Source organism: Anoplophora glabripennis, unplaced genomic scaffold (genome assembly GCF_000390285.2).
Source record: "Anoplophora glabripennis isolate ALB-LARVAE unplaced genomic scaffold, Agla_2.0 scaffold2, whole genome shotgun sequence".
Taxonomy (NCBI): domain Eukaryota; kingdom Metazoa; phylum Arthropoda; class Insecta; order Coleoptera; family Cerambycidae; genus Anoplophora; species Anoplophora glabripennis.
The window spans coordinates 1017070-1029130 of NW_019416325.1; positions in this window are offsets into that span (position 1 = coordinate 1017070).

Sequence of the window (12061 nt, forward strand, 5' to 3'; positions counted from 1 at the left end):
ACCTAATTGAACAAATTAAATGCGCTTCTGAGTTTCTTTTAGTTACACACAGATAATTTGCTTTGACACTACAATAGCGGTAATTATTCTGTAAAAAAACTAAATTTCTCATCGCTTATTGTCAGGATACACATAATTAAACATACAAAATTTGTATGTAGAAAGAAATACTTATGTAGTTTCAGCTGCAAGTCAAAAGCACAAGCCGAATAAATCTAGAAAACCAATGCGCATGCGTATTAAGGCGTGTCATTATAATAAATGTTTTTCAGATATTGGATTGTAGCGTATGACATTAAAAACGGCGCTAAAAGCTTTGCGGCTGTATTGTACCGCGACGTTTTATTATAATTTTACTATACAGGGTGTCTTTGAAATAAGCCCGTTTCTTGAAAAGAGTGATACAAGGCACGAAAATGAGCAACATTTATTAAGCAACTGATTACGTTTTAAATTGAAAAAAAAAATGCACTTTGAGGTCCCTCGTGCGGCAGCCAGCTGTACCTTTGATATCAAGGTTGCCGCGCGCCGCAGTGCGAAAGCGCTGATGGCGGTTTTGACGGTTTAAACTTTGCGTTCGGAAATGCGGAAATTTATTCAAATCCAGTTTAAAAGTAACACAAAAATTAAACGAATAAACGTATTACTTGCCAATAGCCGATGTGCTCTATAAAAATTGTTCACACAAGACATACTGGCCTACCATCAGATTTGATTGTAGAAGTCATGTAGAACGTCAGCCAATTAGAGAAGCGCTTGATGCATGTAGCGAGTCTGAAAAATTATGACGGTGCGCGTGCACAAGATGCACAGGGGCGACTTAATTTTATGGTTATTTTTTATTAATTTTATTGAAAACAATCATTTTGTTAGACCGTCAATTGCTTAATAAAACTTGCTCATATTTTCGTGCCATTTATACCCTTTTCAAGAGCACCCTGTATAATAATAGTGTAGAAATACACGCTCAAAACTATCCGCGTTCTGTCAGATCTGATATCGGTGTTGTGACCGAATGTGACTTGAAGAAAACATGTACAATTTTATATGTACAAACGAGAGATACAGTATTTGATTTGATAAAACTTGTCGCAATATATTTTCATAAATAGCAGTACGTCAAGTGTATCATTGAAATGTCGCTTTATATTGTATCAGCTTCATTTACTTAAGTTTTTGTAGCCGAACGGGGAACAGCTGGTTTTCTCTAGCATCATGCCTGACTTGGCTCGGATCATCTAGATTTTGATAAGTGACATGTTCCAAATTTCACCGACCAAATAAAATCCAATGGATTATTTTCCCGGCTCCATTGTAAATAAGATCAAATACATCTCTCGGCCCCGGTTTAGTTCGATGAAAAATTATTTACGGCAATGACCGGCCTACCAAGTGGACGAAAAAATGTTGGCCTCGAAATAGTGTCACACCTTCTGGACTGGCGCTTTAACAAAAAAAAAAAAAAAACAACTTCAGTGGACCTGAATAAGTTCTTATTTTAGAGGCAACACCGACTATTGGGGTTTACTAAATAACAACATGACATCTGACATAAAATCACGAATATTATCTAAACTGTTAATAGTTTAGAGACTATAAATAAAAATAACTTTTTAATTTTCACCTTTCTAGATTCCAATAATGTATCATTGTTCAACAACAGTATAAAATACACACAGAGATTAACATATTTACGAGTATATTAAACAATACATATATGGTTGTTTATATTTTTTGTTTGTACATTTTTCACACAAAATACTGAAAACCTGTTACAATAAATGGTACTGTCGAAAATTCACTTCAGTTTCCAATTCATTTCAAGAAATCTTCTAAAAACTATTCGTTGGGCACAAATTCCGCCATTACCATATGACTATAGACAAAAGATCGCAGACGAACAATTTTTTTTTTTTTTTTTTTTTTTTTTTTTGCCCCCGATTACAGCCAAACACTATCAGTTGTAGCAGACGATGCCAAGAGAGCATGCTGCTGATTAAATAGACTAAACGGGGTGGTGGTATTTAATATTATAATTTTTTGTCCTTATGGGACGCCTTACCTTTACATTAATATGTTTTTAAATCAGAAGACAATGAAACATACGCGTCTTTACCCCCTTTACTGATAAAATAACTTTCAAAATTCGTAAATTATTTGACGTTCAAGTAAACCGGTAATTATTTTAAACGTTTCAGGACTAATTTGACTGAATACTCGAGCAATAAGCGCCTTAATTAAACGAAAACATGATGGCTGATTTATTTACTTTGCCACTATAACACTCTTCGCCGTTAAATTAATTTATGACGTTTAGGTGTAAACAGGGATCTAGTCTGCAATATATACGGATGGTTGATTAAATTAGAACACACTGATAATAAAGTAGGTGCGACTAATCTCAATTCCAATGTTCACGGGACTGCTAGGAGGTAATACCTTCGGATATAGGGTGTCCCAAGCCAAACTGCTGCGGCAGGGATAAATAATTTTCGATGTTTCTTGAAGGCCGTCCTTTGTACAGGGAGTTAGAAGTTTGACTGCCTCAATTTTAACAGACGATAGAATACATTAAAGTAAACAAACAAAAACCTTATATGACACGGGTCCTAAACTATTTATGCTTAATTCTAAAAAATAATTAGCGTTGTAATAAATTTAAAATTCGATAAAATTCATATCGAGCAGTGTGACAACGGCGCGGCGGATAACACAGGTATAGTTGTTACGATGTCAATTGGAACCTGTAAATCTTAAAGCACAGGACCGTATGCTCTTCTCCTGAAATTTCTTCTTATGCTTTGACCATGATGTGTCTCGTAATTTATACTCGAATAGCAATTCGGCGAGTCCGGTATTTGTCATTCGACAAGATGGACAAGGGTTGTACAAGTAACAATTTGCAAATGCGTCAGTGTGCAATGCACAGACACAGATATGTTGAACTATTTCAGATTAAAATTTAATAAAGCGAAAATAAAGGAATTTCTAGATAAGGCCGTTGCAGAATTTACTACTCTATTGATGTACCCGCGTAAGCCCATGTGTCAGCGTCTGTACAGTTCAACGCACAGGACGTTTTCCTCTTCTGCCGCTGAGAGCTTGCAGCTTGCAGCTACATCGTGCTGTAGCTGCTATACCCGTTACGTCTCAAGCGAGAGACAGGACAGGACTTGCGTCCCCCCAGACTGGGGTTGTTCCGCCATCCGAGCGACGAACAAGTTCCTCGCGTTTAAAGAAAAGAGAGGGCTGTGGCGAACGTAGATGTATTTTTACGAACGCGTTGGAGTTGCCAACATATCTTACTCGATACGCTCAGTTCGGTACGTCTTGAAACTAAGCTGATAAGCTACAGCGGCAGAATTTCGCTTTTTAACTATGTTCTCATTTTTTTCTCCCGCAAATTAAAAATATGCGGTGGCGTTCGAACCTAATAATTAACTATTGGGCGACAAGCAGTGGCGTACGTAGGCCGTATAGGTTGTTCCATGAAAACGTTTGATTTGCAAAATTGTTGAAATTTAAATATTTATGAAAATGTTAGATGTAAACTAAAGGACAATAATTTACCATCAATATAATAAAATTGTTTGAGGACATAAATAACTAAAATATGTTGTTGGCCAAATGAACATATAATAGAAATTTTCTACACATTATATTCAAATTATTATAATTTTTTACCTTTAGCAGAAAACTTTTTTAGGGACGCCTATGAAAGTAATTAAATTTTATTGCCAGACGTTTTTTTATATGTTCAACTGACTTCGGAAAGACAACATTGTATTGGTTAAAAGTTGTTCGATGAACCGTGATAGATAATTTCTAATTCTTAAAATATTTGATATAGTCCATTTCGTCCGCAGAGCATTTGTGACGTCACACCACTCAACTGGACTTAACCCGACAGTTCAATGCGCTATTGGCTATTATCCCAAGTTATTATTTGCGGTATAATTTCAGTATCTTCCTTTTTTGTTGGTATTTTTACACCTTTTTTTAAATAAAGTTTCATACAGGTTGTAGGGTGAAAAGGGGGCTATCTTGGCATGACCTTGAAAATGACCTTGACTTCAAGGTCGTTTGAAGATCATATTCAAAATATCTTCAGAAAATCATAAAAATTCTTCATTTCACCGAAAACAAGCACCCCAAAGGGAATAACCTTAAAATAACCTTGATATATGTTCTTGTTCTTGAGGTTAAGTTCATATCTTATTGTAAAACTTCCCGCTCTTGTCATTTTCGAGGCCAAAAAAGAGGGTTCCATTTAAAATTTTGAATTTGATCTTTAAACGGCCTTGATGTCAAGGTCAAGGTAATTTTTTTCAAGGTCATGTCAAGATAGGCCCCCTTTTCTAAATATATTTAATTCCTAGTGGTATGCCTAAGAAAAAATATGTTTTATTCGAAGCTAAGTTGAATAAATCTATGGAATTTTTTTGTTAGAAGTATGATCTAATCACAACATAATGAACAAAAGTTAAAACAACAAGTCTTTCATAATGTAGTTACAATTCAACTTCTAATTAAAAAAACTCATAAATTTTCTTGTGATACGAATAGTTTTTGGTGAGTTTGTTCTCAGTTTATTCAAATGTGCGGCAAGTCTATTGCGTAATAAAACAAATCGTGAAACAACGGAAACTGGGCGAAATCCCTATGGATACGGTACTGGATATCGCAGGGCACAAAATGAAAGTACGGGACTGGGAAACGCTGATTTCTTCTACCTTCTTAATATCCATCTTCATTCCGCTATTTGAAATATTTAACAAGGTAAATGTTATTCCCTTGAGTGCGACTAAAACTTGTTAAAAGTTTAAATTGAACATTTTACCTAATCTGATTTGCGACGGTATCGATCAAATAGAAAAACATGAAGTCGTTATAAAAAACCTTTCCCCTCGGGCATTTCTGTACAGGTACATGGGACATATAATCCTTTTAAATTTGAGTTAATTAATATGCCACAATCCAAGAAAAAATTAATTAGCGTGGGCCAACCGTTAGACCAACCATTCGAACTACATGTTGAGTTATAAAGTGACTGCCAAGTTATATATGGCAAGAGACATTAAGGCAGTTGCCTAATCCAATTATTGACATGGAGGACCCTTTGACCTTTGAGATTATTTGTTCAGAAATGTCAGCACATCTAGGGTGGTTCCCCATAAATCTGAAGTTGAAATTTGATAGACTAGATAACCGCATTTTATCTCTCTCGAAGGTTGTCCCCCAAAAATATTAACAATAATTCCCTATGATTCGTTAAATCAACACAATAAAATCGATATATTTATGTGTAAATCCAAGAACTTATTTCGATTTATTGTCGGAATAAAAACAAAGAGGAATAAAAAGTATAAAAATTCAGTGCGTCGTTTTTTAGTACGGTGTATAAAATTATTCGACCAAAACCTTTTTCTGAACGACGCGCGAACAACAAATATGTAGTAGTACGTTCGATGTAAACACGAATCCCCCAATACCACCTTATCCAAGTGAATGCATTGACATCGCTTTGGATGCAAATACGACGAACGTCAAGGGCATGAGTCTTGGCTAGGAACAGCTCCTATACTTCGTGGCTACAACTCCTTTGCGCCAGTAGTCGACCGTTATTCGTCGTAAGACTGATGTAATAAAAACAGACTTTTTGTCGGTGTGCGTAAAAACTCAGTTCATTGTATACAACCGATGATGTACAGATATATCGATATGTGTTTAAAATTTATCTAGTACTTCGTATTTTAAAACCGTTCATATGTGAAAAGTGGTGTGAAATCTTGTAGAGAATATGTGAAAAGTGGTGTGAGTGGCAGTGAAATTTAAGAGATCAGCCATCGCAGACGAGGTAAAAGATTTTTTTTCTATTGTATGGGTTGAGATTCAATCATAGCCTTAATTATCGCGTCGCTATAATATTTGTACATCGATGAATTGACGTCCGCTATTTTATTGTTGAAATGTGTAGGAGAGCCAATTTTTTTCATTAGAAACATTGATTTTTTTAACAAATTGGGTCGAATATTAGTTTTTCCAATATATTGGAGCAAGTATTGGTTTTAGAGAAAAGTGTTCAACAGACGAAATATGCGCTATAAAAAGACCTATAAAATGCCCCCTGATAGATTAAAATCGGATAAATTGTTTAAAATTTATTGCAAAAAACGTGAGAAAACAGCATTTTTTTACTTATCCAATACCGTGATTGTTATTTGTTGGGTTTTACAAATATGTCTAAAAGTTGTGAGTTTTATTGCGAGGAGAAAGACTCGACCCCGCCCCCCTCGATAACTTTTCAGGCTTGAGGTATAAAACTGTAGGATACCAAGAAACCAATATGACCTTGGTTTTAACCTTGATCTTAAGTTTCAGGGCCAACTTGAAAATGTTAATTTGTACCCTATTTCTTATGACGGCAATTGATTGAACGTCTTTTATGTCGGAATTTGGAATCAAAAATTGTTTTCCGGGATTTCCTTGTAGGTCATTTAAAAGTCAAATTAACCTTTCACTAAAAATAATAGATACAAAAGTTATACAATTTAAAATAGAGTGTTCAGCTAAAATTGTGTGATTTTGACAAAAATTTAATTAAACACATTATTAGGCTAATTAAAATTTGATGACAGGGTCATTCCGGAGATTGATATCGAATCAGCTGTGAGATCAATTCCAAGGTCATCATTTAATTTATTGCTGAAAATCCTATAAAAGAGGAGGGCCCCTAAGGTCGGTTTTTGGTCTAATTTATTTTTGGCTGAAAATATCTGAAAACATTTTTTTTTGGTACCTACTAGCAATACTGCATCGTGTCCACCCTAAACGGACCGACCCCCTCACCCTCCTTTCCCCCACCACCCCCTTAAATGCCGGGGAAACCATCGCTTATTAGAGGAATCTTTAAAGAGCTTAGAGATGCGAAAGACATTAAATTCCTATGAATCTTACATATGAAGAGTTTTTTGGGTCGCTGATCACGAATCTGGTCTCAGAATCTCGAAATTCAAGATGGCGGCTCCAATATGGCGGACAAAACAATTTAAATGTCTTCAAAATGCACAAATTTTTGTGTTACGGGTTTTTGTGTCTTTAGGTATCCCATTTGGCGAGTATAAAAATTGAAATGTCTTCAAAATGCACAAATTGTGTTGGGTCGCTAATTACGATATATGGAATAGGCCATTTTGAATTTTGTAATTCTGCCTTCAGATTCGTAATCAGAGACCCAAAAAACCCCACTACACAAAAATTCATGCATTTTAAAGACATTTAAATTTTTTGTCCGCCATATTGAATCCGCCATTTTGAATTTCGTGATTTAGAGTCCACATTCGTAATCATAGACCCAAAAAAACCCATTACAAAAAAATTCATGCATTTTGAAGACATTTCAATTTTCTTGTCCGCCATATTGGATCCGCCATTTTTTTTAATTTCGTGATTGTGGGACCAAATTCGTGATCAGCGACCCAAAAAACTCTTCATATGTAAGATTCATAGGAATTGAATGTCTTTCGCATCTCTAAGCTCTTTTTAATGATTCCTCTAATAAGCGATGGTTTCCACGGCATTTAAGGGGGTGTAGGGGGAAAGGAGGGTGAGGGGGTTGGTCTGTTTAGGGTGGAAACGATTCGCTATTGCTAGTAGGTACTAAAAAAAACCTTTTTCGGTTTTTTTCAGCCAAAAATAAATTAGGCCAAAAACCGGCCTTAGGGGCCCTTTTCCATTTGGCTGAAAATTTTTGTCGAGTTATTCAGAGAAAAAATTTTTTGCTGGTATAAAAAATAGGGAGTTCCGTTTAATATTTTCAAGTTGAAGTTGGTTTAACTTTGAGACTTAAGGCCAAAGTCAAATCCAAGGTCATCAGCATCTTGGTTTCTTGATATCCTATAACAGGGGTTCGAGCAGATGTGTAGTTGGGGGCAGGGGTGGGCACAGTTCCCCTAGAAAGCCCGTTGCCAACCCCATAACAAAAAAAACCCAAGAAAAAATTCTACCTACGTCCATGGTTTGAATTATTTTTTGGCCCACTGTGTGCGCAGCTATTCGAAAAGAGTTTTCCATGAATTCCAAGTTTATTTCATGTTTTCATTTTTAATTTTGTATAGGTGTTTACATGCATAAACTTTTTTTTATTTCTGAACCGTCTTACATTTTACAAATTGATTTATCGTTGTTCGTTTTGAGGGAGCACCGCTTTCCTAACACGTTTCCTATCTACAAGTGTTTTATCAAACTGCTTTTTACATTTCGCTCTTTTTCGACACGTGGCAGAACAGGCCTACGGTCGCGGCACCGAGACAGAAATTCCTGGGTTATTTTGTCGCCGGTCTCCACACAACGTACGAAATTTATCTTGACTAAAGGTGAATTTTCAGATAAAATAAACGGGAGTACTTTAAATTGCTTTAAAACCGATTTATTGTAGAAAGCCCTACGTGAATTTGAGCCCGAGACCAACCTTACGTAACATTAGGAATATAAACTTTAAAAAAGGACGCCACAATGCGCTGCGTGTCACTGAAAAATAGTTTTTAACCGTCATAAAATGTCACAATAGTGAAATTATTAATTCTAAGTGTCTAGGAGATATTTTAACTAAATAAATTTAATACGCATGTTGGTAAAGAATTGTAGGACCAAGTTAATTTTTTTTCAGTTTTCCCGAGTGCTTTTAGACATGGTATTTCTTACAGTAGCAGTTTCCGATGCAATTAACCTCCCTGTTTTATATCAAAAACGGTTTTTTTGATATTAACACTAAGTTGAGCTCGGACAATTTTTTAGATGAAACTTAATTCGTCCTTAATAATTTAGGACCCGCAACTCCCTTAACGGACTACTAAAGGATTTAGAATAGAGTTTTGGGTTATTCAGGGATCGATAGACTTAGTATTCTGAATAGGGCACACATTATGTTAGGTGAAACTTTGGTAATAATTCAGTTTTCGTCTACTTTATATTAAAACTGGCGCCAAAGAAAAATTGCATTATGTTTTATAATAAAATCGGTCAGCTGGATAAATTGCACATTGAAATGGAACACACACAGCATGCACTCTCGCAGTTTCGTTTCAGCGGAAGATTTTGTGCAGAATTTAAATACTTTGGAACGGCGCGGAATATGCTTACTTACGATTTCATGCTACGACCCGACGTGTTTTATTCCAAAAACGTTCAGATGTAATCACCTGTTTATATATTCTAATAATATTTATGACAGCTTGCCCAAATGGACATGAATATACATTACACTGAGAAAAACGTTCTTTTCGTTAATTGAGTACATATTATTTACTGATTTATTATCACATAAGTAGAGAGAGATTGTGTAGAGAACAAAAAAGAAAACAATAGACTGGAGGTATAAAACAACTGTAAAGCTTAATACAAAATATATTGTAATAACATTAAAAATTGACAATGGAAATGTTCGACAAATAGAAAAGTGTATTAATTCTTAGCCGTCGCGTCGGGTCGAGCCAGTCGAGTGGTATGACGTCACGAATGCTCTACGAACGGCTTGGGTCGTTTTAAATATTTTGTTTCTTCGGCGTAGGCTCTTTATAAAATATATTATTGGTTTAAGTAAATTATAAAAATTAATATCATCTATGGGGCACTAGACGTATATTTTCTGCACAATAGGACGTCCTTATCATATTCCTAAATGGTCCTTAAGTCAATTCGTGAATCATTGGTTAATACCCCATGGATAATCAGTTGTGTGGCAAACAGACTTCCATTGAACAACAGGGTATCCGAAAAGTCTGGAAACACCTGAATAATTTCCCAGGTAAATTATTTTTGAAAAATGTTAAGGTCATTCTTGTAGTAACTTTTGACGAGGAATTCAATGGTGACCTTGGATTTGACCTTGACGGTGACCTTGAAGGTTATTTCAAGATCACCTCCATTTTTTAAATGGAAACCCCCTTTTTACATACAAAAACTCTAAGGTCATATATCAGGGTTGACCTTGAACGTCATTCAAGGGTTATTTAAATTTAAGGCTGGATATCTCCGAAGGATGCCATTGATGAAAATAGGATAAAGCTCACTCTAGTTATTTTGTGTTTAATTGCAATTAGTGTCAATAACTAAAGTGAGCTTTGTACTATTTTCATCAACTGCGTCCTTCGGAGATATCCAGCCCTCAAATTCAAATAACCTTTGAATGACCTTCAAGGTCAACCCTGATTTATGATCTTAGAGCTTTTGGATGTAAAATTTCCCGCTCTTTCGATTGCCGACGTCAAAAGAGGCTGTTTCCATTATTTAAAAAATGGAGGTGACCTTGAAATAACCTTCAAGGTCAAATCCAAGGTCACCATTGAACCTCGTCAAAAATTACTACAAGACTGACCTTAATATTTAAAATAATTTACTTGGGAAATTATTCAGGTGTTGCCAGACTTTTTGGACACTCAGTATACGTATTTCTTATATCTCATAGACATTAGGACGTCCCTAAATTCAAGGACGTCATATACATTATGGACTTAAAAATGTCTTTAGTCTGTCTTATTTGGACAATAGTTAAAAACTCGAGGCTTAATAAAAACGAGACAACTGAATGCAAATCAATACGGAGCCGTTACCGATAGATAACGGGGAAAGGCTCTAATGCATTTTAATTCAAGGGTGAATCCACGTGTGTAACATATACCCTCAAGTTGAAAACAGCCTTAGGATTTCTCCCATTTTAATTAAAGCCCATCCCGTCTTCTAAACCAACAGTAACCCTAGTCTCGTTACATGCACTGGAATCACTAGAATCTACATAATTGAGTGAAATTAATTTAGCTTGTGCCGGTTTTTTATGCATGTTAATTAAGGGCCTTTCAAACGGGGAAGTGTTGATTTAGATGAGAGTTTCCCTTTCCTGGAATTCCCGTCGTGAATGCACAAAATGCTACCGGTGTTTTTAAGTTTTGAAATTAGAGAACGGCTCCCACGTCACCATGCCATTATTGCAATGTAAAAAAAAATGATAAAACGATATTATTTCACAGTTTTCTGGTTTATAACGTTATACGAAGAAAACTTACATTTCGGTGTCTTTATACGAAAATATTTTAACTAGAGCCCTTACAAAGTTCCTTTACACAGTTCTGAATTTGGATTTTTCTAGGAACGCTACGTGGCGTAAATTTACTAGCGAGCACAAGTTTTAAAATAGTTCAGTTCGAATTTATTTGTGGAAAGTTGAAAAGTCGTGGAAACGGAGATTTCGAAAGAGCGGAATATATGGCCTAAAAGTTTTGTAAATAAGAGTGTATTCTAGGTAGTACCCAATACGGCATCATTTATTTGCCATTAAAGGGAACGGATGTCAGAGGAAATGTAGTGATATCCTCTGTAAATCTTGAGACTTTTTTTTATTAAATATATTAAGTATTAAAACTTTTTAATATTCGCTATCTGTAATCTTTGAAACTATCGTACTTTAATCAAGCGGCAGTAAGTAAATTATTTTATTTTTTTTATAGTTTACTTTTCGCGAATGTAGGTATATACGATTCAATAATTTAAATTTCAGATTCGAAATTAATGTGGGGAAAAATCGCCACCGGAAATTAAACAGTATATTTCATCTCTGTGTGGAAAATAAATCTGTTTAAACAGTGGTCTCTTTTGCAAATACCGCTTTGCTAACGACGTAATTACTTACAAAACCCCAGTAAAATGCATTTAAGCCTTTAATGGTAAATGCAACCGGCTGGGCGTTGTATTTATATGTAGTTTACTTAATCCTTATATTTAATGCACCATTGTAATTTTGGTAATTTTATTTTTACATAAGTATTCCCTTAAACGCTTTTACTGATTTGAAATACGTGATTCTCTTCTACCGCAGAAAATCTGGGATAACAAGGTTTTCCTTGGATTATGAATAAATTTATATACAGAGCACATCACCAAATAATCTAATCTGGTTCATCTCTCGATGATTGAAAATTTATTAATCCGTAACTTTCCTTTAATGCTACATTTTTATTTGAAGAGCTGTATGTTATGTTTTTTAACTTGTTGCGATGTTACGCCACTG